Genomic DNA, 26392 nt, shown 5'->3' with positions numbered 1-26392 from the left:
TCTTGGAAAAAGCAAGCTGGAGCACAGGACAACTCCCATAGTGCTTGCAGCTTCTTTTAGTATGTAGAACTACATGGATCTCTGTTTCTTGTCTTTGGCTTTCTTGGCTTGGAGTGATCATATTAACACCCCACACCCATTCCAGGCTCTTTCCTTTACTAAAAGCTAAGTAATTAGTTTTGTAACATTGTAAGAGTGGTTGTTCCCACACAATCTACATTATCTTCCAGCTCAGGTGTGTCTCAGTGTAGTATTAGATTGAACAGTATGTGATACAACTGTAGAGATGCTTCTTAGTTAAGTTAGTGTTCAGTGGTAAGGGCAGTGTTAATCAGGGAACTGATTCATCTGATCAGGATCTAAAATCTAACCCTGAGGAAAATGTGAAAGATATTGAAAAACTGAACAGGGCTGTTGCAGCTGTGTAGGTTTTCTATATCTTCAGTTTGTCCTTAAGGTTGTTTTTAAAACATTTAATTTAATTTTCTATCTATAAATTATTTTATTAGCAGAAACTTTTTCTGTTTGTCTATACATTACACTAAGACTCAGAATACAGGATTTTCCTTGTAGTACTTAGAGAAGTCATTCAGCTAGAGAAGACTGACTTTGCCAATTGGCTAAATTAATGGATGTTGCAGTTTGCATATATATACAATGACTTATTTGCAGTTATTTTGAAGATATTTTCATTGAATAATTAAATGATTATGGCTGGATTTTTTTCAACTTAGCTATTAGAATTCACTGTCTTCTTATGGTCTGTCTTGAGTTAAATAAAAAGTGCATGTGGGGAAAAGAGTAATCCATTCAGATTTACTTATAGTAATAATTTCCTCCTACAGAGTCTGGTAATAAAGAGTAACTGCAATATTTTTCCTTTTGGTTTCATTAAACTAGTGAATTATAAATAAACACTGTCTATGGAGTAGAGTATACCATGCATTACGTTTATGTATGTTGTTTTAAAATGACAATTTTAAAACAAGGGCAATCTAATCTGTTTTGGATGCAGATGCATTTTTATTAGCCTATCAATCTGTAGATCATAATGGTCTGTAAATGTAATCTGCTGTATAATTTTTAATCTTTTGTAAAAAGAGTTTTCTGGTACTGTTCCCTAAAGAAAAAATCAACTATTTTTATATCTTACTTTCTTAAATGTCTCTAGGTTTTTTTTGATTCCTGCCACCCAGCAGAGTCTTCTTGGTTTCTGATTATCATCCTACTGTCCCTCATCATAGCATTTTGAAGTTTTACTTCATAGCATAGCAAAAGAGAAACACTTTTTCAGGACCATACTGCCTTTTCCTTTGTATCATTTATCCATATTTTGCTCTTATATTAGGTACCCTTTGTAATTTTTGTTTCTGGATGAGCCTTCTCTTGCCTTTGTTTTTACCTTGTAGTTGGACTCCAGTGAACTTGTTCCTGGTGTGAATTTTTGCTCATGTCCAATACATACTGGACCAACAGAGGAGTAATGACAGACTTCACTGGCTTCTGCCTTTAAGGCTCTCTTTAGTCTCAGAGTGCAGGTCATGTTTTTTCTGTAAGGATGAGACAGTTCCTACAGCATGGAGCTTTATTCCTTTTGGCGGAGGGCTTAAATGTTCTAGAAAAAAATGGGGAAGCATTGACAGAACTGCTGCTTCTTCCTTCATCTGTCCTGCTTAATTTTTCAACTTCTGATTGTCTCTTTTATAATTCTTTTTTTTTTTTTCTCCTTACAGTTTATAAAGATAATGTCCTCCTTGGTCATGAGGGTATCAGGTTGGAGTGTTCTGGTTTGCTTTTGTTTTGATGGTCTCCTAGATTAAATCACACAACACCAAGGAGACAGTGGAATATTTGGCAAAAGACTAGTTTTGTAAGAAGCTGTTACACCTGCATTCTGAAAAAGTGTTTTCTGTCAGTTATTGTGTCATCAGCAGACTGTTTACTTGAGGAATGTTAGATGTGAAAGTTTGAAGCTTTTCAGGAATGTGGTAAATAGGAGCATATGCTATTTTGGGACACTCAGATGAAAATAATGTTATTTTATTATATATTAATGTTTCCATATTTGCTGCTCAAGATGAACACCCTTTGTAATTACGATATCCTCCTAAAGCATTACAGTTTTGATCTTTAACTCTTTCACTTTTTTGAGGCAAAAAAAATGAAAGTTTTAAACCTGTATGAATTTTCAAGGTGCTGTATAAATCTCTGTACCCTGATTTTATTCTCATGCTTTCCTGGGACTGCTATCTCATTTTGTTTCAGTTTGCTTTCAGTGATGAGAAAGCTCCATCTTTCTTTAGATGTGCTACTTCTGATTTTGTCACTGTTTAATGAATCAAAATCTGTCTTACAAAATTAACTATGCCCCCTCCCTTCATTTTCCCTTGTATTTTGCCTTTATAGTGTTGCTGTCCAGTCATGCCTTATTTGCTGGAGCTACTTGAATAATGTACTTTATTTCCATGGTTGGAGCTACTTTCTACTTGCTTCATTACAAAGCCTTGCTCATGAAAGCAGCTTTCTCATTTGGCTCATAAATCTCACTCAAGTTTAGTAACTTTTGGGTATACAAGGGGCGCTTTATGATCCAGTAAAAGCTCTGAACATGAATTTTCTCTTAAGGATTAATAGATGTTATGATGTTTGGAAGGTGGCAAAGTGGCCAACTATGCTCTTTTGTAAGTGCAGTTGAAGAAGGTGCTAGTTTTGAGAACATGCTCTGTATTTAACTGATTTTTTTTAAAGCATTGAGCTGTTTGTGTTCTGCTGCATCTAAATCTAACCTTTTTGATAAAGCCAGATTTTTTTACAAACACACATGAAATATAAAATCCACTTGAAAATTTGTACTTTATCCAAGACCAACCCTCACTGGTGCTGAAAGATTCTCAGATGTGGATTCCTTTTCTTATATAAGCACTTCTACAAGTACAAGCAAGCCCTTTCAGTCTGGATATTAATGTTCTTGTTAAAACAAAATAGATAAAGTATATTTCATTTTCTCATAATCCTATAAATAGCTTTTTGCATTTCTTGTTTGGCTATAGTCTATGTGGTACTATATAAGACCTACAGTGCCTGCTGTCGCAATGTCAAAGGCAATGTCTATATCATTGCTGGGTACATGAATATAATGGTATTGATAATTAGTTCTGAATCTAAACTGAAGGACCTTTGTCGAAAGATTTATTGTGTGTTTATCTATGGAAGTAGGAGAAGATGAAATAAAAGTTCATGGCAGAGTTTGATACGACTAAGACCCACTGGCCAAGTTTTCATCCTCTATCAATTACCAAATGTTAAAACAGTCTTTTGGAACAAACAAAAAATATTCCACTAAATGTATAATCTTCAGTGTTTTCTGGAGCTAGGATTAAAAACTACCATCACTTCCAAATAAAAGTGTGTGGAAAAAAAAGCCAATTAGAATTATAATGTCTTAAGTTAAATATGCATTTGTATTGGGCAGCTGAAGTAAGATGCTCTCTATTATCAATATTTTATCTTTGAAATATTGGAAACCTCAATATGAGTTTCTCCAGACTTTCTTGTGTACTTACAGTATAAAAGCCATGGCTGCTTTTAAACTGAAGTGTGAGATGTTTTGGGTCACAGGACATTAATCTGTCTGTGTGTTAAATTGGGTAAGATAACATGAGATAAGAAGATAGGAAAGGAGTGATCTCAGGTGAGACTTCTGTAACTGTGGAACCCTGCTGGGGGATGCAGGTTTTGTGATCTGGTCGCTGTATCTCCTGCAGAATAACCCCGGCCATATTCCCCTGGCAAGTTGTGCTGGGAAGTAAGAAAATGCTGCAATTCTCTGCTGCCGGCTTGTGGCAGCTGGGTATGAGGTGGTAAATAAGGAAATGAAAACATTTTGTGTTCTAAGGCTTCATGATTTGATATAAGAAAAAGGAAGAAGTACACTTGTTCTGTGTAAAGACTGACATTTTGGCTTTTCTGCAGTTGTGTGTGCATGGACAGCTTCCAATAGGAATAGCTGGCCAGTGTGCAAGGCAAAGGGGAATACGCCTACAGAGACCAGACAGATGACATCTGTTTGTACTTCCAGGTGGTGATGGTCTCTCTCAGTGTCGACTACGACTATTTGGATCATGTGGGGAAAAATACAGTCATGTTATTTGTTATATTGAGGGAAGATTTTGCTCAGATAGTTTTGTGGGCTTTTTTTAAAGATAACAGGAAACTCACTGAGTGAAAAATTATCTGAAAGGACTTTCTTATGAGATTTCTAATAATTCCTAGTGTGAAATAAAAATTAAATGCTATGAACAACACATATATTCCATCCCACATATTTCTGCTAGCTGCAAGTCAAAGGTTTGTACACGGAATTTATACCCTTGACTGAGGAGCGGTTAAGATAATAGTTCTGTAGGCCTTGTCCGATAAAAGTGTAATCTTGCTTGATTTTTTCTGGGGGGAAAAGGGGATGTTTAAAAAAAGGGGAAGGGTGGGCCTAGAAAGGCTCCGTTTGGTCACATAGCCATGATCACACCCTCTTCTTTCTGGCCTGCAAATAATCCCATTTTTCTCCTTTCTTCCTCAGTTCTGGCTCTAGGACATCCTCGTGGAGCCAAGATCCATATTTCACATGGAAAACTAAACACCATGTGGACCTGATCTGTAGCTACCCTTGCCCCATTTCTTTATCATAACGTTTAATGATATATGTGTGAAAGTGATGTTTTTGAAACTGATTTTCTCCTTGCAGTGTATCCATTTATGTCAAGTTAGCATTACTAAGAAATTGTCTGTGTAATACGGAGTTTGAACGTCAACTTACTTGTGATTTTTGGCATTTCTTTAAAAAAAAAAAAGTTGGCATTTTCTTTCTTAGACTTATAAAATCAAAACACTTTGCAAAGAAGCATTATACAAACACTTGTTTATGGTGTCTGGCAAGTGTAATGTAACTTTAGGAAGATTTTTGTACACTTCCTGTTGTGACAGAATGAAGTTGATCTTAATGTCTGCATCTGATATGTATGTTTTTATTACATGTGCTTTGAATCAGAGATGCATCTGTGTTCAGGGGCACCTGCAATTTCTCAAATACTACCTTTTTTTACCTCTGTTCTCTGAAAACAGTGGATTTAAGTGTTGAGTAGATTTTAGGATTATTGTATCAAATAACTGAAGTGAAAAACTTCGTCAAGTAGATGATATGTTATAGTCATCTTTTGCTGGACACACACACATACACATTGCCAGAACAGTTCCACCACACCCATAATATTCCTTAGAAAAATAAAGGAGCTTTTTAGACATTTGTTTTTGTTATGTTCCTTTAGCTTTCACAATGGCCAGATGAGCTTTGTAAAAGATAAATCATCTTGCAGACATGCACTCCCCAAATAAATAAGCAAATGAATGATTAATTTAAAAATATTTGTGTGAAGGGCTAGTAGTCCTAGAAAAAAACAAGTGGTGCCTTACATATATATATACTGCCGCTGCATTTCAGCTGCTTATATGCATTGTTCAACGTGGTTTTGCTCCATATTTTTAATAGCAAGCACAGCTTGCTATTAAACTTTTCTGAAAATTTGCTGGAGCAAAACTCTTTTCATCTGTAGAATATCTGAAAAGTAAAAAGATGTAACTTGTTTATACAATAATATCAGTGGGGTAAGGGAAGAAAACTCACGGGAAAGATGTGTCTGAACTATTATGCATAATTTTTTATTAATCTAGCAAAAAAAAAAGTAAAGAAAGTCACTATAATTAAGTCCTTTGATATAATTAATTAGGGATTTAGATAATCTTGTCATGAATGCCATGAATGACATAAGCTTTTTTGTTGTTGTTATTGGGGATGGGTTGTTTTGTTTTGTTTTCTCTGTGTCATGGTTTGAGCATGTTTTGAGGGTGTTTTTGTTCAAGGTTTTTTCCAGCCAGGGGGAGTCCGGGAGGAAGGAGAGACAGGACACCTGACCCAGGCTAGGCAATGAGGTATTCCATACCATAGCACGTGATGCCCAGGATGCATACTGGGAAAGAGAGAGCTGGAAAAGGGGAGCTCTGGAGGGAAATGGAGGAGGGAACACGCGGTGCTCGGCCGGGCAGGGTGGAGTGAGTTATGGGTCGGTGGCTAGTGGGGTGTTGTATTCTTTTCACTTGCTGTTTGCTGTATCATTATTATTTGTAGTAGTAAATGGCAGTAGGGGTTTTGTGTTATGCCTTAGCAATTAAACCATTCTTATCTCAATCCGTGGGGGCTACATTCTTTGGATTCTCCTTCCTAACTCTCCGGGAGTTGGGGGACTTGGTTTAAACCACGACACTCTGCTTGTTTGTTTTCCCAGTGAATGAGATTTAGGTTGTGATATGAATACAAGGTTCTATTATTTTCGGCAGAAAATAATATTTTGGTAACTTCATGACATTAGATTGCTGAAATGTATTTTTCTTAAACAGTTCCTGATATTTTTTTCATCTTTCTGAGACTGATTATTAGTCAAGCAGTTTGTTCTTATTAATAACTTTTATAAGGCCATATGTTGTGATACTGTCTATCCATTTCTTGTTTTCACTGATCATGTAAATCAAAAGATGCTGGTGCTGCCTTCTCTGATTGAAGCCCTGTTGACTTTGATGGAAGCAACCCTGGGCCCCAGTCATTAACAGGGCATTTTAAAGACAGACACTAGAATGCTGAGCAGATTTTATTGTTGTTGAGAGATGCAATGTTCTTTTTTATTCTTAGCCTCTGACCATTACTAAAGCTGAATGTTGCCACAGTTTTCTGTTGTTTATCTTTTGAGTTGTGAAGTCTGCTATGCCTTCAGGGCACTAGGAAACAGCTGGTAAATTTATGGGTCTTTTGTCTTTGTTTGAATGCCCTGTTCTGGTCTTGAGGACCATTTTGAGATTGCATGTCTGCACATATTAGATTTTCATTCTGTAGCATGATGTACCCCTAGTTGTCTAAAAAGTAATTTGTAACACAAAGAAGAATTTTGGTCTTGAACAAATCTGGTTAAAAGCATATTTCATGTCATACGGCATTACTATTATAATTAAGATCAAGTAATGAGGTTACCATTTTGTTTTTGTTGCTTTAGGTTTAGAGCTGAGTTCATCACATACACTTTCATGTAACAGACTGATAGCATAATTAATGTTTAATACCTTTGTAGCAAAACCTCTATATATTATCAAAGACTGAAAGAAATCACATCTGCTGTGGTAAAAGTTTTCTCTTTGTATTATTGCTGTGCCTTCTGTTAGAGTGACACTATTCTGTTTAATACTTACAAAGTATTATGGTTTCTTAGCATTATGCTGCAAACAGGACCCTCTTGGATGAAAAAGAGTGCAGATTTTGTAGAGTCTAGACTTGCTCTTTACCTGATAGTGATATGTAACACTGAACTATTCCTCCTGAACTTTCTTGTGTATGCATCTACGAATGAATATCTTTCAAATGGGCACTTGATACAGGAAAAGTAGCAAGCTAGATTGCTTATAACTATTACGTTTTCTGAATTTGATTAGATAAAAATGAACGTGACTTGGCAGAAAAGCTGCCTTCTTGAAACACAGGTATTTATCAGTTAAGTGATTCATCCACATACCCTCCTCCACAAATGTCAATGAGACACTTCTTTCAGTGTCCTCATCTTAAAGTTATACAAGTCAGTGTGATCAGCTGTCATTAATCTTATAACTTGCTTTCTTTCGAAATAATATTTATTACTTTAAAAACAAAATAACAAATTCCATATGCCTATTTCAAATTTCCAAATATCAGCATAGTGGTCCAGCATTAGAAGTAGGTTGTCTGTGTAAAATGCAACCAATTGATAACATTCTTTCTTGATGCACTTAATTTCATAAGTACATCAAAATGGACATATAGAATCAGCCAGCTGTCTGTCTACTGCTGATATGCTGCCTCCATGGCCAGGAGAAGAGACTTTATAATAGACAGTAAGAATATAACTAGTGTATGGTGACTACCACTTTCTGGCTGTCTGGTTTATGTGCTTCATTATCAAACTGAACAATGAAACTGTTCCCTCACAACATGCAGCTCAGGGTACTGCCTAAAAATTTGCCATCAATAAGGGCCATATAATTTCAGCTGACTTTCATCTGAGAGAAGTATTAACAAAACAAGACCTGGATAAATTTGCCCAGGAAAGCTGTAGCTGTTCCATCCCTGGAAGTGTTCAAGGCCAGGCTGGATGGCGCTTGGAGCAACCCAGTCTAGTGGAAGGTGTCAATGCCCGTAGCAGGGGAGTTAAACTAGATGATCTTTAAGGTCCTTTCCAACCCAAGCCACTCTGATTCTATAAGTAATGACTCTATGTAATCACATATAAATATTAATGAACACTCCGCACTTTTATTTACTATTGTTATTATTAGAAAACTCAGGTAGAAATTTGTACAGGACTGACTGCAGAAGCTGAACATGTTTGACATTTAAATAGCCTTTGTTGGTCTTATTGGTGTTAACTAGTCCTTTCAAAATTTATGTAGTCATCACTGACTTTCTGGGAAGACTGCATCTCTATGCTAAGGTTTTTACTAATTCAGACTTACAAATTTATTTCTTTAGCTTTTCAAGCATATTATTTTGCCTCTGTGAACAACTGGAATGATGAAAATCTCTATTTTTATATGTAATTATCAATGTACTTTATGTTTCATATTTTTTATTATAAAGTATATTCAGGCATGGCAGGGATTACTGCAGTTTTCTGGGTTATTTGGATATAGGTGAAGTGATTATTTAATTACACTGTGATAATAGACAACTGGTGATCCTGTAGCTTGTAGCTATGTACAACATGTATTCTGCAATGCCATAGCCAATTTTTCCAGCTTAACAGAAGTTTTAATGTTACAAAAGGGAAGAATAAACATCCTCGTTTAAATTAGGTTAGAAGGCAGATTAAATTGTGAATTGATACTTTTCTACAAGTGGTATAATAAACAATTAAGCCTCATGATTATTGCAGTTAACTTCATAAGGATGATCACGGGACTGGAGCACCTCCCATATGAAGAGAGGCTGAGAAAGTTGGGGCTGTTCAGCTTGGAGAAGAGAAGGCTGCATGGAGATCTCATAGCAGCCTTCCAGGATTTGAAGGGGGGCTATAGGGATGCTGGGGATGGACTATTCATTAGGGACTGTCGTGACAGGACAAGGAGTAATGGGTTAAAACTTAAACAGCAGAGGTTTAGACTGGATATAAGGAAGGAGTTCTTTACTGTTAGGGTGGTGAGGTACTGGAATGGGTTGCCCAGGGAGCCCATGAATGCTCCATCCCTGGCAGTGTTCAAGGCCAGGTTGGATGAAGCCTTGGGTGATATGGTTTAGTGTGAGGTGTCCCTGCCCATGGCAGGGGGGTTGGAACTAGATGATCTTACGGTCCTTTCCAACCCTAAATATTCTGTGATTCTGTGATTCTATGATCCTGAAAAATTCAACTGAGAATAAAGGAAAAGGTTCTTGATTTAAAACAAACAAGAGAACACTGCAATTTTTATAGAAACCAGTAAGCAGGGGGAATGGTAGACTCTCGTTTTATATCTTCAGACATTTACACATTGTTTTGAGAGATATGCCAGCAGAAAACACCAACAACTGTAGCAGGACAATAGAATAAGACATTTTTTCCCATAGGTAATCTCTGTGAATCCAAGGTATAGAGAAGCTGACAACCAGGCCTAATGTCTGTGGCAACTACTGTAAATTTAAATTAGCTTAAATTAAATGAAGACACTTCACAAAGGTAATTGGAGAATCAATCCTTCACTCACTAAGCATATATATTCTAAACAGATTAAACCAAAGAATGTATTTTTCAGTACTAATTAGCACAATATAAACCATAGCTGGCAGAGTAGTCCACTGGTGAAAAGAGCAATATTTTTCAATTTTTTCAACAGTCCAGTAAAAAGAATTCTGTTTCTGTAAGGAGTTCTTGTAGTAAATCTTTATGAGCAACAACTAGCTCCTTTTCTTTATGTAGTTGAGTAGTTAAGTGTTTACTCTGAGAGAGACTTTAAAGGACTCCAAGCTCTTATGTTACATCTGTATAGGAGTACAGATGTGGAGCTAAGGGGGGCAGAATGTCACAGAGAGCCTCTGGGGGCTACATTGCATGAGAATATTCACGAGAATTTGTTAATGTGTGTTATTAAGAATAAGCAATTAGTGACTAGTGGGAAGTATCTCCCCAGGGAGGCAGATAACTTCCATTCCTTGTGGCTCACAACTTTTTCCTCTGTATTCAGTTTGAATGGATGTGCTTGTAAGAGCTATGTATGTACCTTGGCAATTAGGTGGAGGAGAACGTTGTATTTGAAAAAGTATGCTGGATTTTTTTCAGACTTACTGGATGGAAAACCTCTACCCGTAAGGTTACACCAAACACAAGAGGGCCTTCAGAAAGGCATTTCTGTGAGTTTTTGCACAAATGTGCAGAATCATTGTTCTTTTGTTGCAAAAGAAAGGCAGATCTGTATGATGAAATGAAAACTTTTCAAAAATGTGAGTCTGGGAATGTCTGTCAAGTGACATAACCAAGGTAGAAGCAGTGAGAGATGCTGTTTCACACCTTTTTATTAAAAGATTCTAGTATTAGCTGAATGTAGCTGAAATGGAGCGACTTGAAGGTTACTAAGGAAAGAAATGGTGAGAAGAGAATCATTAAAGATAAATTATATTAGTGAGATAAGGGGGGGGAAGAAATAAAGCAAACTTTAGAAGTACTTAAGACCCTTGAGAAGTGGACTGTGACCTTTTATATAAACATGATTATAACTTGTGAAGAGAATCTTGAGAAAAGTATTTCCTTCCCTTTTCAATTATTTCAATTAATCTTCAAGAATATGCAGTGTGTTATAACCACACTGTGGCTAAGAAATTCTGACAAGCTCAGACTTCAGGCTGAAAAGAGGCCAAATTGGAGGGAGTATGAATAGTACAGGAACTTCTGGGAGCAATACACATCATGTTGTTTGTGTGAGCACATTTGTAAAGACAGTGAATTGTCAGATAGAAAAAAAATCCTTCAGCAAATGTTGCCAAGTCTGATGTCTATATTGAGTTAATGAGAGGAAAAGTATCAAATTCCTGCAGCAAAATTTAGTGCTTTAGGAAGCATAAAGCAAGCCAAGGTGCTTTTATTTCCTGTAAGGACAAATGCGTAAAGAGGAGACATCAAGGGGTTCTTTACTCTCACAAGAGGAAATGGGTTTTGGTAAGATCATCCCTATTTCATTTTCCTCATGTTACTTCTCTTGGTGTGGGATTGTTTGAGGATGCTGATGACTAAAGATTCAGAATATCAAACTGAATATGAATTATTGATTATGTGATAGAAACTGGCAACCTACCTTAAACCCTGGACTGAAAGACTGAAAAAGTTGTACTTCCCAGGGTGCAATAACTGAAACAAGACAAGACAGAAAATATAAGACTCATACTGTGGATTTTAAAGACAAACAGCTTTTGGAGAGCTCCTGAGCTGTCATAGCTGGAACAGAATTGAAATGAAACATGTGATTTCTGTAAATAAGATATATTTAATTGCAATTCTCACTGTAGACTCCTCATCTCAATATCTTTACACTGGGGTTATTGCTAGGCTGAAGTTGCCATGAAGTCTTTATTTCCTTGTTTATAACACTCTCCTCATTTCACATGTAGCTGTTGCTCTAGTAACATTGTCATGACGTGGGAATTTTCTGGTTGTGGTTTTTTTTGTTGTTCTTGTTTTGGTGGGGTTATTTTGTTGGTTTTGGGGTTTTTTAGTTTTTTCTTTTACAAATGCTCATATGCTTTTTGTCTCTTCAGGTTACAATGTTGACTTAAAGTTGATTGTGACTAATTTAAATTTTGGGTCTATCACAATGTCTATTTTGAAAGACGATTCCTTTTGGACTCAAATCCAATATTGTGGAACATGGGTGTTTGTGGCCTTAGCCGTTTACTTTAAGGGACTGTGTGTCATCTGTGCTCTTCTCAAAGATGATTTAGTTTCCAAAATGCCTATATAAGTAAGAGAAGAAAGTAAGTTAAATCATGAAATTATTTCAATGCCCAATTCCTCTGAACAGGGTTGTTCTTTATTTGCTTTTATAGTTAGCTCTTTGCTCTAAGTAAATGAATGTGTACGTATTTGAAAGAAGGCTTTCAGAACTGTTTTATACAGCATCATTCCTGCTAACAATAAATATTCATGGTCCTCTATCACAAGCACGCTGAGTAAGAGATCCAGAATGTTCCTTCCCTTTAAAAGGCTGTGTTTGTATAGTCTTTTTTAAAGTAACTTTTCTTTGTATTCATCAGAGCTCCATAAACATAATGGGAATTCAAGTTTTCATAAGGCAAATCCACAAGCCTGTTACTTCTGCCAAAATCACTTTCAGAGAAAAGCAGTTATGTGCTCTAGGGACACACATGGTTATCACAAATTGGTAGTAAGAAACAGCTCAGCATTTGCATTCACTTCAGTTCCTTTTCAAAATTTAGAGAAGTGGAGGGAAATAATAAAAAAGAGAAAGGATTAATAATGTTAACTATTACATGCAATTTTCACAGGGACTTCAAAATGTGCTGAGGTAAACTTTATGAAATTAAATTCTTGTCATGATGCATTCTGTCCTTGAACAGCTTAATATAAACAAAAATATTTACTAATCAATGTGAAAAGCAGCAGTCATGCCATAAACCAACTTACAATATAATTTAAAATACATGGTTAGCAAATGCTTTTGCAAGCATTTGTTATTTCACTTGGAGTTTCTCTTAGGAGTTATTTAGTCACTTTTAAGTATGCTGGCAGTGAAAGTAAATGTCTGCACTAAATGAAGTAAAAGGTAAGGTTTTGGGTGCGGAAGCAGACTTACTGGATTACTTAAACTTCTGTGTGCAATTCTTTTATGAAAAGAATTTGGACCTTGGCTTTAAAACTTTGCGAAAAATATACACTTGGGGTATAGAACAGGTAATTAGTGGTTGCCTGTAACACTGAGCCTGTTCAATCTGTGTAATTAGAGCAAACCAGGCAGAAACAGTGTTATCAGCTGTTAAATGCTATTGTACTACTTCATTTCTTTTTTTTTCCACTTCAGATGAGACATGACATCTTAATTGAATATAATCTTGATGTTGGTGTCAAATTTTAAAGCGTAAACACATGTCTTCCTCTTACCAAATCATGGTGAACAGTTTTAAAGTAGCTGACACCATCTTCCAGTAAGCGAAATGTATATAGACCCTCTGTTCAGTGCATGAATTGACATTAGATAAGGTTAAGGTCACTAGTGGTCAATATTCCTGTGATACCATCACTGGTGGGGGTTTCTCTCTATGTTTGTTGGCAGCTCTTGGTATTACTGAATATTAAATATTCATGGTGTTGTGGATGTGCTGGTGGATCTTGGTGGAGAGAAATGAAACTTACAGTACTCAATCCTTCCTCATAGACAGTCTCTTGAGGATGCTGGTCACCTGTGTATAGTATATTAAATATGAGCTATATTATTGCAGTCTCCTTTTTTTTCATCCTGATCAGTCTATGAGGCAACAAGGGTGAGGAATGGAGGGAGGAAGGGGATTGGGCTGCAGTGTTTCAAATGACATAAAGCTATATTGATGCACCAAAATATCCTTGGTTGGAAGGCATGGCAAGAGGCTCAAATCTGATCCACAGAATGCGGTGAAGAGGCCAGTATGCTTAGGTTACTGTCTTATATGTATGATATCTCATTAGAAATAAATAATTATGTTCTCCCTCCTTACAGTACTTGTATCAGTAAGAATAAATATTACATTATAATGCAAGTGATCTTTAACATCACTGATTTTTACATCTAGACTGCTCACATTTACCAAAATAGACTCTTTTGTGTGTGTATGTATGTGTGGTGTTGTTTCAATTATATGAAAATTTGCAGTCAGTATCTTCTAAAGTGTTAGCTTTTATATTTGAGGATATTTGCTGTAGGCTATTTTAGTCTAGTGCTGGATTTCTCCAAAGCAGCAAAATCCTTATATGTCTATAACATTTAATGACTTTCAGGATTTTGATGTTTGCAATGGTCAATTGCCATGACAGCAGCATGTGAGCATATGCCTCTATGCTTCTGAGATATTCTTTAACCAGCTGGGTCAGAGCTGAAAACTGGCTCTAGTTAGGAGCTCGTGTCTTCTCTGTAGCAAGCTTAAAAATGTAGTTTGCTTACTGAAATGTTTAATATGCAGGGAAAGAGACATGAGTGTGTGTAAGCAGGGAACACATTCATGCCAGAATAGGCTTCAGAGAGCTAGTTTCTTCCATCGGTTTCAGAAAAAATAGTACCAGAGGAAAAGGGAACCCTTTAGCCTTCCTTAAGGCAGCTGGAAAAGAGATACATTTAGTTACCATCTTCCATAAAAAAGACACACATGTACAAAATGCTGCTTGTTGGTTTTTGTATTGGTGGTGGTGGGGTTTTGTTGATTGGTCGGTGTCCTGGTGTGTTGTGTTTTGTTTGTTTTTTTTTTTTTTAAACCACTTCTCTAAAACCAGATAACAAAAAGGAATTGAAATTGAAGTAGATCAGTACAGCAGCTGTCTGCACTGATGAAAGGAAAGGTAACCACTGCAAGGACTTGCCAACACCAGTCTAATTAGAAATTCTCTTGTGAGCTGATGCTAGAAATTTAGGAAAAGCCAGAGACAAACCTGGAACGATATGGGTTCTGAACGTTCATGGGCCTTGTCAAGTGACATGTACTGTCCTCCAAATCTATAATACTATCTTCCAGCATTGTAGAAAGATTAAAACTAATGTGATAAACTCAACTGTTTAAAGCACAAGGTGTTGTTAGCAGCAAATAAAGATACATCCACTGTCAGCTTCTTTCCATGGTTTTTATGGGTGAGAAAATGTCTTGCAGCAACAACTCCCAGATTCCAGCATTACAAGGGAAAATCATCTGAACATAGAAGAAAAAAAAAGAAAAAAGTATGTTGTATTGTGTGAAGATGAAGAAATGTGGAGGAACAGACTTTATTTTTCAGACAGAATACTGCATGCTTCTGTATTACTGTACTTCAGAGTAGCCTTCCCTTCTCCAAAGAGCTGCAGGACCTTAGAGAGAAGCAGTGCTTTCTCTTTGAAATACTGCCAGTAGAGAAACACTTCTAGTAGCCCTTCAGAGGGAGACAAATTCCTCTTCAAGTGTAGCTGTGTTATTACTCAGCAGTGACAGAAGAGGTTACTTTTGAAAATAGTTGAGATCACCTGCAGAGGCGTTGCTAACCAGCTTGTAAATGGTATTTGTTAGTTGTGGAGTGCCTAAGCCTGCAATAGAAATACTACTGAAGATCAGGATCTTGTTGTGCTAATTGATGATGAAATAAGCTCTAGTTCAGAGCTATCTACTAGGTGTCTGTGTTTTTCCCAGTAGTGTGGAGATAGTTTGGGTTTATTTGTTTCTGACCTTCAGGACCTAGCAATATAAATAGCATTGCCTGGATATGTTCTACTGACAGAATTCAGTTTCTTTCACTGAATGTTAGCATGCAGTTATAGGTATTTATTTAAAATGAAAATAGGAAATTAAGTTGTTTTTTGAATCCTTAAATCACTTCTAAGATCCTGAACTATGAAAGTGTCCCTATATCTTTCAAATGAATAATAGCATATATTAATCTTGGTGGAAAAATACTTTCACCTCACATCCTATGAATATTCTAAGTAAGATCTTTAAAGCTATTCTGACTTTTGAAGTAAAGTCTGGTCATTGAATATCTGATTTTGCTGTTACACATATTGATGCATTTCTATTAACTTTGATATATATCTTTCAGCCAGAGGATGTTGACTTTATTGTTTTTTTTTTCTTTTTTCCCTCAGAGGATAAAGCTACTGAAGAACTTCAAAGAATTTCAGGTTTTTATTTCTTTTCTGCCTGTTTCTAGAATGAGTATGAATCTGTTATGTGTAGTGATACATACAATAAAATGTTACATAGGGCCGTAGAAATGTGGCATAAAAGGAGAGTTATAATATGATATTTGGGTGCTTTCTTCCAATGTGGATATGCTCAGACACATTTTCCTTCCATATTTCTTCCAACACACTGTTACTACCAAGTATACTGTTAGCCACATTCAGGGTGGGTGTTGGAGCATACAGATCATGGTTTTTGCTTGGGGGAGGGCTGCTTCTCTATTCCTCATGCTTATTCTTCAAACCACATCAAAGTGAATGGATAGAGGAAGAAGAATGTGAATTCACTCTATGCTGGAGTTCACACCAGGATGCTGTTATCTTTCTGAAATTCCCTTTTAAAACTGATTTGCTGATGATGAGTATGCATGGAAGTTAAGGGTTAGTGATTGAATAATCTTTGTAGTTTAGCACAATTGTCCCCTTGCTTTGCCAGTGGATTTCATGCCACTTCCTACTCTTGGAAGGAAACCTTCTTGAGTGAGCCATTAATTACTGTGGTGTTCTGCACAAAGCCCTCCTGGTTTTCAATGTCTCTCTTTATTGTGAGAAAAATAGAAAAAAATACTAAAGGCATTAGAAAAAAAATGCTTTGTAATGAGATTGGAGTCAATAATCCTGGGTTTTCATATTTTTGTTTAAGTTTTTGTGGTTGAGCATAAAAACAACAGCATTGGAAATGAGTTTGCTCTCTGTTCCCTTGTTTTCTTGTGATTATGAAAAGCTTCTCTCTTTGCTTTCTTCTGTGAAAGAAATGATAAAAATTACATTTACTTTTTTTGTTTTATAGAAACATGCAAGAAATAATTTTTTATTTAACATCTTTCTGGAGACTTAACAGGTCATTAGGAAGTTGTAGGGCATTTCTGGAGATTGTTTTCTCTGTATGAGTGCTGGCCTACAAAGCAAACTTGTAAAGATTTTAATATTGTAGTCTATTTTGAGACTTCTTCTTTTGTGTGGTTTTTTTTGGGGGGGGTGATGTGTTTGGTTTTGGTGGATTTGTGCATTGGTTTTTTTGGTTTTTGTTGGTTTTTTTTTTAGAACACAGAGCCAAACTTGTAAATATTATTTGAATCTAATAGTTACATATATATTTTTCTTGTTTTTATCTTGGGCAGATATTCAAAGAACCATGACAGTGGGTCTGGTTTTTTTCCTGTCTAATTCTTTGTAAGCTGTATTGTGCAATGAGTTTTTAAACAGAACTCCCCTCAGAATTAATGGGGTAGTTTACTTGAAATCAGTGTCACAGGATAGTCCTACATATTTGCATACCTTAATTATGTAATTGAATTGTGCATCTTAATTATTACATGATTACATGCCTTAAATGTGTAATTACAACTACTTATGCTAACTGCATGACCAAAAGCATGAAATTAGGGTGTGTATTACAGTATATACAGTAGTTAAACAAGTGTGATTTAGCTTTTTGTATACTAAATATAACTTTAAAATAAGTAATATATTTCACACATTGCATAATATTCTCTCCAAAGATTATTACCAGGAAGCTAGTAACAACAAAGCCAACAAATGCTTCGCTTTTGTTTATTTGGGACATAGGTGTATCTGACTTCTATACTTCAGACCCTGCCAAGGGAGAAAATGATACCTGCTATAAGACAATGGTCCCAAAGAGTGATCTTAAATAATCATGAAAAATTAAAAATAGATCTGTTACAATCTTCATCTATATTTGTAAAAGTCTGTTTCTTGAAACTTTGTATCTATTTGCTATATGTTTCAATGCTGAAAGTCAGGGTTGCTAGGGTCATGTGGAGAGAGTAGCATCAAGTCAAAATGAGTTATCTGTTTTAAGCAGAGCCGAAATGCATTGTGCAGATCAAATAAATTTGTATTTCCTGCCATATATTGTAAGTAGTGGCTGTTAAAGAAAGACACTTAAACCTGTCTTTCATTGCACACTCACACCAAAATAATGTGTCTTATCTGCCCTGATTATTCAGAGATGCTGGATGTCACGCCTGACAATTTAAGCAGCTAGTGACTCTACCTGTAACCCCAAATTGGTGTGGTGAATAAACAACCTGGGAGAGAAGATAAGGGGGCAAGCAGTTCCACTTGAAAACCCTTTACTTTGCAGAAGCTGTTGGCATCCTGGGTTTTGTTTCAGACAGGCTTTCACTTGTAAGAAATCTTGTACCTTTTTACTCCATCATCTGTCACCTCTACATGAAAATACTGTTGAATTCACAGCTCTGCCTTTGCACAAAATATTCTACAGGCTGGGATTTTCCCATCATGGAGGAGGCTGAAGCTGTAGAAGAGCTCTGTCCAGGAATTTTTGTAGAGTAAGTTCAGTCTTAAGGTCCTGCCTTGCTACCTGTCTGGTCTATTGCAAGATGCCTGGCTGATTCTTCAGCTTAGCTTTACAAAGATTTTAAGATGAAGGCACAGATCATGTTCTCCTGCTGTAGTGTCTGTTTTGTTTTGTTTTGTTTGTTCTGTTTTGGTTTTGTTGTTTTTTGGTTTGTTGGTTATTGGGTTTTTTTTCAGACTGTTTCTGGTAATTTTCTGGGGAGTCTGTACAAACAGTAAACTTTTCAAAGGAGATTTTCTTCAAATATGCAGTGTCTCTTCTGGACTATAAACTTTGTTATCTTCAGCAGCTTGATTTTTCTATGTCTCAATTTCTGATGTGCACAAAGATATGGTATTCTTTTCTGTAATTCATTGTAAGAACACTGGAGATTTCATGGCCTCAGTTGTGTGGGTACAGTTTATAGGTAGGAATGAAATAGAAGAGATTGCTAAGGGTGAAACAAGTGTTTCTTCTCTTTCTTAACACAATCGGAGGAGGTGGCTGCTGTTCCTGTATGAAGTGGTAATAAGTTGATGTATTCTCTCTTCAGGCAACTGGCACCAGCCTTACCTCCTGCTATTGACCAAGAGAGCCACTAACAGCAAGGACAGGTCTTCCCAGGAAGAAAGGGATAGGTCTGGAGCACCAGTATGGCAAAAATCAGTTTAACAAGAAAAGACCAAGATTGGTCATTCACTCACCAGGGCCATAATTTTGCCTCAAAGAAAAGGTCAGCAGGAAAATTATTCCTGCTGTGCTTTAGATCTGAAATGTTCCTTCATTTCTCAGCCCTGTGTGAGTGGATCTATTTGTGTATGCTTTCTCCTGTTTGTGAGAATTGTATGTTGAGTTATATAACATAGTTCCTGGTTTTATCCAAAACCAAGATGATAATTGAGTAGCAAAAAAATAGCCCACTCCAAATTCTGCACCTTCAGAATGCCTTGGTGATGTGGTTTAGATTGTATGACAGTAATGGTGAGGTTAGATATCAAAACGATTACAGAACCAATTGTGCTGTATTCAGTAAGATGATTGCTTAACTCAGAGCTGCAGGTTAAAAGATCTTTGGGTTGAAGATTCATGATTTTTTTCTCATTGTTGTCCTGAGAACAATTATTTCAGATATTTTTGTGTCCAAAGTAGGGGATGTTTCTTAGAGCATCTACTGTAATTCATTGGTATCCTCCAGGAATAATAGGCATGGGATTTTGGAAAGAGCTCATAACCAGCTTTGGCCAGTATTTCTGTGTTTACTATGCCATTATTTTAGAGACAAAAAAATAGAAGCACAGGCAGCAGGAATGTCAAAAGCATCATAGAGAATTCATATTATGAACTCTTTGGACTCACTGAATTTTCCGTTTGGGAAATTGCCATTTTTCTCTTTGGAAGAGTGGTTTACCTCGAGTGTCATTGTGATCCTCTGGGAAAACTAGGTGTAAAAGTTATTTGAAAAGTATTGATGGTGAAACACGTGGAGCAAGTACCACTGCTCTTGTCACCATGCAGGTATGTTTCAGGAGCTTTTCTACAAGGCCCATAGCTTTTGTCTAAGACTTCATGTTATTATTAAAAACTGCTTGTTTTCAGTTAGCAAATATAAGGTCGTATTGATTTTTTTTTTCTGTTTGAAGTAACTCAGGTTGCGTATTCACCCTCAGAATTTAAAAGAAAAATCTCTATATGTATTAATGGCCATATATGAGAGTTTTCTCATATACTGGAAACTTTTGCAACAAAGCCAGGGGCTTGCAAAGGGGTGTCAGGATTGAAAATGAAACTGTTCTATAACTTAATGACTTTTTGCAATTCCACAGATTCAATATACACTTCACACTTTCAGGAGCTTATTCTACTTTGTTCCTAGTCTGTGTTCTAAAATCACTTACACGTAAGAATATTAATTACAAATGTAATTATAAACATGCCTAGAAGCTTTTTTCTCCTTTTGTGGCATTTCTGTAAATCCATGGTGATAATTAAATCCTCTTTGTCTATCATTATTACTCCTGTAATTCTTATGTTCACAAATAACTACTAAACATCTTATAGGGTAAATGGCACAGTCTCCTGGCATAGGATTCCTAATTCTGCAGGTTCTCAAGAGAGTTTGCATACCTGATTTATATAAAATGCTGCTGAAATTTAGCTGTTTTAGGTCTGTAATAAAATCTTTGTTTCATTTACACTGTCGCTTTGGAGAAGAGCACAAAGTCCTTTCCCATCCTCAGTGAAGCTGGATTGTGATTAAGATCACAAAATGTGAAAAATTTCTCAACAGAAATTAAGAAAGAAATAAAAATAAGAGCAACACAGCCAGAAAACAAGACTGGCAAAATGTTCTTGCCACACGCTAAGCTTTGTAGGAGGTATATGAGTGGATTAAGACACTTCTAATTGCTTGACACTGGAAATCTCCATCTCAGGTTTTTAAAAAAAAGAAAAGAAGATTTGGAAATTTTTATAACATTGAATTTCACCATTAATTAGGATGTGAGCCATGTTGTCCAGTAGTTAAAGCCAAGGGCTTGGCAATAAGAAGATCATGGTGTTCTAATTATGCAGTTTGGATAATTTTCCATTGTCTTTATTATTTGTTTATTTTATTTACATGTGTGCAGTGGATGCTTTAAAACGTGAAAATCAGACTTAAAACTTTGAGCTACCTATAATTCTACATGAAACCTCTATATGGAGAGCTTATGTATATTTTCTTTTGTATTTTTTATTCTTCCATTTTTTCCTCACCTGCTCAGGTCTTTCAATAACAGTGCACATATAGAGACTTCTGTTCTCAGCCTGCTGGACAGAACCAATCTCCATCTATGCCCAGGAAGAAATGCTTTTTGCTCTCATGGTTATGAGTTTCCCAATGACCTGTTGCTAGCAGAGTTCATTTGGAGATCCCTACTTTCTTTGCACATTTTAGCCTGATTATCCACACCAGTATTATCAGGAAGGGAAGACTTTGGCTTACTGGCTTCTGCAGAGACATAAGTTTTATGTTGTACTGGCCCACTTAGTGGATCATGAAATATGGATTTAGGATCTCCATGTGTTGCAGGTGACCCTCCTAAATTGTACTGAATAACTGCAGCCTCAAGAATGTTCTGCACATTTTTGTTAGGATAAAGTGCTATCTTCCTGTTGAGAGATGAATTGATATTAGTAAGCACAGATTTACATTTATATGAACCTACTCCCTGTGGTCTGGAACCTTGGTCACATTTTGCAAGTATCAACATGTCATTTTTTTTAATATGAGGCAGGACTGGGGAAGAGGACCTGTCTTTTTCCTGTTTTGAGAGAACATCCTGTTTGTGAAGTACCTTCTTCATGGAAATTAAAATTGATAATAATTTTTGCTCTGTTTCACAGGGGAGAACTTTGCCTGAATTCAGTGATACTTCAGTTTCCTTGTTCGTGATGTGATGATGGAACACAGTGGGAGTTGTGAATCAAAGGCAGCCAGAAGAGGTGGAATAGACTGAAATAATTTAAAAGTTTAAGTACTATGCTTGACATCAGGAATTGTGTAAGGACATTAATTATTATTATAATCAAATAATACAGGTCAAACAATAGGTCAGAGAAGTGACACATCCACAGGTGCTCTGTACAGAGTGCCACAGTTAGCTTACTCCAAGAACACACAGTACTGTTCCAATTAATTGAGAAAATAGCTTGATACTTCACAGGTTGGAGCAGCCAGATCATTCTAAAGCAGTGATTATCTTCCCTGCTACAAAGTATGTTTAATTTCAAACTTAATTGTATCCACATTTCCGTTTCTAATTAATCTAAATATAGAAATGCTATAGTAACCGAACAGCATGTTCTTTGAGGAAATAAAACATGGCACAATCCTTTGGCACCAGAGTAATCTGATTAAAGTTATGTTTATGTAACACAGGTCTTTAAAAGTTAACTAATTTCCCATATGCTTACTATTCCTGTGATGCACTTTAGTTTTAAAGGAGAGATGAAAAATCTTCATCTTGCTTGTTTTACACTTTGGGATTTCCACTCTCTCTAGTTTGTCATGGATTTGATGGAAGCGATTGAAAATGTAGTCACCCACTTGATAGTATATGCCTTTGAATAGGGCATATTTTTAGTACGAAATCTCCAAAATTAGTATGTGCACAAGGGTTTGCAGGCACTGATTTTATAGTTAACAAGGTGTACGTCTGTAGTCTATAACGTGTTTCTGAGAGGGTTGCTGTAGGTGGCCAGTATTCACAAGAAGGTCAGAATGGCCTGTAAGAGGTTAGGGCCTAGTTTTCTCACCTATGATCTTGCATGTACTGAGATAAAGGGCTGTGACTGCTCTAAGGCTGTGCATAATTTTTCATGTATCTTAAGTGCACTGAAAATTAAAGATCAGTGCTGTCTGTAACTGACCTCTGCCACTGGTTTGTCAGTTGTCTTGCTGCTGTGCAAATATATTAACCTTATAAAATACAAAATCTGGGAGCAATGCATGGTTGAAATAGCTCTGAATATTTCTTTTCATCTAAAATAAAACATTTTTTTAAAAAAACAAGCTGGATTGCTTTGTTTTGTTCTAGGTTGTTGGGGTTTTTTTCCATCTGGAAGCGCTGCACATGCACTGATTCTGATGGACAGTATTATAATTGATACTTTTTAGGTTATTTGGAAGTCCTGGCCAGCCAGCGTTTTCCAAGAAGGAAAACAGAAAAACTTTAATGTTGACCTTTATTGTTAGTAATACCAATATGACAAAAAACACAGGGGGATCTTTAATATGGTTTTGGGCTTGGAGTTTAATCCAATATTTAGACACTCATCGATGGAAACTGAGTGCACTGAGAAAACCTTGTTCATAAACTTTCTTTGAGGAATCCTCTGTTTCCACTTGATACAAAGCTAAGATATAGATTTGTTTTACTTAGCAGTTTTACTTGTTTTACAGACTTATTTGTTCTACATAGCAAAGAAAAGAGCTTGTGTATCTTCTTTCCAGCTGAAATTAGTCCTGATGACATTTAGATGGTGGGCTGAATGAGAGAGATCAGCTAGAGTGAGACTGGATGGTGGAATGGAGGATCCAGAGGCAGAGCTGCAACAGGAGAGTTGATAAATGAAGGGGTTCATTTCATTCAGTAAAACATCTTTAGGGGAAAAAAAATGCTTTAAAATTCTGACATAGAAATTCTGATTCTTCTAGGGAAAAAAAAAATCGCTTCTGAAAACTGATGTGAGTTCTTGAAAAAAATGCACCCTTAACACTTAAATTAGACGTAAAGCTGTTTGCTGAGAAGAGAGCACCACCTTGTGTTAGTAAATCACTACATCTTGTAGGACAGGATGTGAGCGTTTTCTCGCACAACTGAATTGAACTCGAAGAATAAAGATGTACTTTTTTTTTTTTTTAAATCACGTAGTGTTCTTGCACTTGTGCTGTAGAATGCAGGTGTGCAGGTGACTTTTTTTTTTACATCATTTAAGCTTTATTTCTCTTATACTGTATATAGTCTTCTTGTGAAGGAAGCAAGGAGGAGTTTGAGATCTCATCTATTTTCTCTTATACAAAGCTCAATTGATCATGTTTCACTTTTTTGTGAAGCAGAATATTCCCACAACCAAATTATCCAAGCCAGTTTTGTTTGTTTTGTGTGTGTGATGATGAACATTTAAGTAACTTAATTTGCAATTTACTACAGGACCTTAATCCATAATATTCTCATTTTGTACAAATTATCTTTGCTTTTTTTTTTTATGGAGGGATGTGTGTTGTGATTAAGAGCTTTTTTAAAAGGAACTTAGCTCTTCCACAATGGAAGGGAGCCTGGAGAAAAATATCACTGTATGATTGAGCCAGGGGAAATTGAAGAATAAATTTCTGCATTTCTAAGATTGAATACAAATGTCTGGCTCTAAACTAAAATCGGATTGTAAGTCAGTGGGGAAATAAAAAAAAAAGAAAGAAAAATATGCCTCTGAAGACAAATAACTGAAAGCTGAACCCTAAAGAGGAGTTTAATGTATTTGCATTAAACCTCTTCCCCTATGGATGAAACAAATATTTGTGGTGTGAATGAAAAGCAGACAAATCTTCTGCTTCCAGGAAGTATGCTAGAGATGTAGATTGAAGCTCTAACATACTTTTCAGATTCTTTAAAAGGGTAGCTAAGCTTCAGAATTAATTATTTGATCTCAGAGATGGAGACATGATATATAACATGGTGCCCAGCAGTGAATACTGCATGCCTATAGAGTCTGGATCTGTATATAGTTATGCAGCTCTTCCTTTGAGTATTTGCTCTGAACCATATAAACTAACCACAGTGGTTGTCAGTCTACATATGTGTTCCCTGCTGTTCCCAGAATCCCGGCATGTGTTCCCAACATGGGTTCCCAGGATATTGCAGCTGTATACTATCAGTTCTGCTCTGAATCCTGTGTAATACATCAGGTAAAGCCTGTTTTCCCACCACGGAGCCATAGTAGATTGATGCTTTTGGCGAAAGGAGACAGAGATGCTGCAGATTTGGCGAGAATTCATAGTTCTGATGCTTGACTTAAAGTTATCATGGCTGCATCTTCAAAAGTGCAGGAAATTCAAGTGTCTTGTACAAAACATTATCTCCAACAGTGCATTTGAATTTCCTGTGCAAATGTGTCATAGATGCCTATTTTCAGAGAATACATTGAACCAGGAAGACATTGACTTAGTAAGACTGGTTTAGGTCAAAAACTTGTGAAGAACCAAGGTGTAAGAAAACATTTCCAATCCAGCTTTTTAGAATAATTTCAGATCAAAATTAACTTATTTCCATAAAACCCCCTCATTCTACTTCTTTGCTTTAGTAGTAGAGTACCTCTAGTGCTCTAGAGTTTCCTATTGTTGAGTAGTGCATATATTGTGAGTAGTGCATATGGAAGATAAACTCTTCAAATTAGAACTATTTTGATATTTACTGGGGGGGGGAGGGGGAGGGGAAGGGGAGGGAGAGCGAATCTTTTAATTAACTAGACCTGTCTCAAGTTTCCTTTGTAAAAGGTTTCTCAGGTCTAGGAGGGTCAGAGTCTGAATGACAGTGTAGCAAGGTGGCTATGGTATTTCCATGGCATGTAGGAGACAGGGATTCATTTCCTGCTCACAGCAGGAGAGGTGAGTGAGTGTGCTGACCTCCAGCCTCCCCAGGGAAATTGTCTCCTTTTTATCTCTTCTTGTCTCCACCCTGATTTGCTCTGGTGGTACATGTATTTCTTCAGGTAAAAGCACTGTGAAGACCCAGTATGGAGAAAGAAAACATTTCAAGAAAATGAAGGGGAGAAAAATCCTCTTCCCAGGCAACTCTAGGTAGAATGTCTTCCACTGCTCAGTTTTACAGCACAAGTAAACCAGTAATGTAAGCAATGGGTAATGCCTTCCTCATGTGGAACTCTGTATCTCCTGTTCCTCGCAGAGACGTGCAAAACAGCACAGGACACAGGGAGTTTCTTCCCAGTGGTAGCTGCCATCTTTTTACAATTGTCCCAGTATGTGATCATGACATAGCACAGCTAGGGAGGTATCTGGAATTTCTGGGATTTATTCCTGATCAAAGCTGTGTGCACAGCTTACTGAGAAAAGATGAGAAAAAATATGTTGTCTGGTGAAGACTATCCCCCAGGAAAGCTTGTGCAGATGGAGCATGTTGTCTGGGCTGCTCCCCCAGCTTGGCATATTCACCATGTGGAACTGTGAGGCTGCATCCCCCTGCTACACTGTCCCATGGAGGGAAGAGCTGTTTATGGTGTTCACAGGCTGCATTTACACTTCGGAGCAAAGGAGAATTCAGCCACATGCTCCCCAGGTCCCTTTGTCCACATGCCTCAGCATTGAGGGAGCTATTGTGCAGAAGTCTGTGGCTGGTCACGTTGGCTATGGCTGCAGCATGTTTGTTCTTCCCTCTTTCCTCTACCTATTCTTACTTTTTGGGACAGGAAAGCAGTTCTCTACCCTCCACTGCAGTTCTGGCACACATCTCACCTCTCATGACTCTCAAAGTTTACATTAAGGATGATATTTTTTGGCTGGCATTTGGTCCCAAAGGT

This window comes from Melopsittacus undulatus, chromosome 6 (genome assembly GCF_012275295.1).
Source record: "Melopsittacus undulatus isolate bMelUnd1 chromosome 6, bMelUnd1.mat.Z, whole genome shotgun sequence".
Lineage (NCBI taxonomy): Eukaryota > Metazoa > Chordata > Aves > Psittaciformes > Psittaculidae > Melopsittacus > Melopsittacus undulatus.
The sequence above is the reverse complement of the archived record's forward strand: the minus strand, read 5'-3'. Positions refer to the sequence as shown.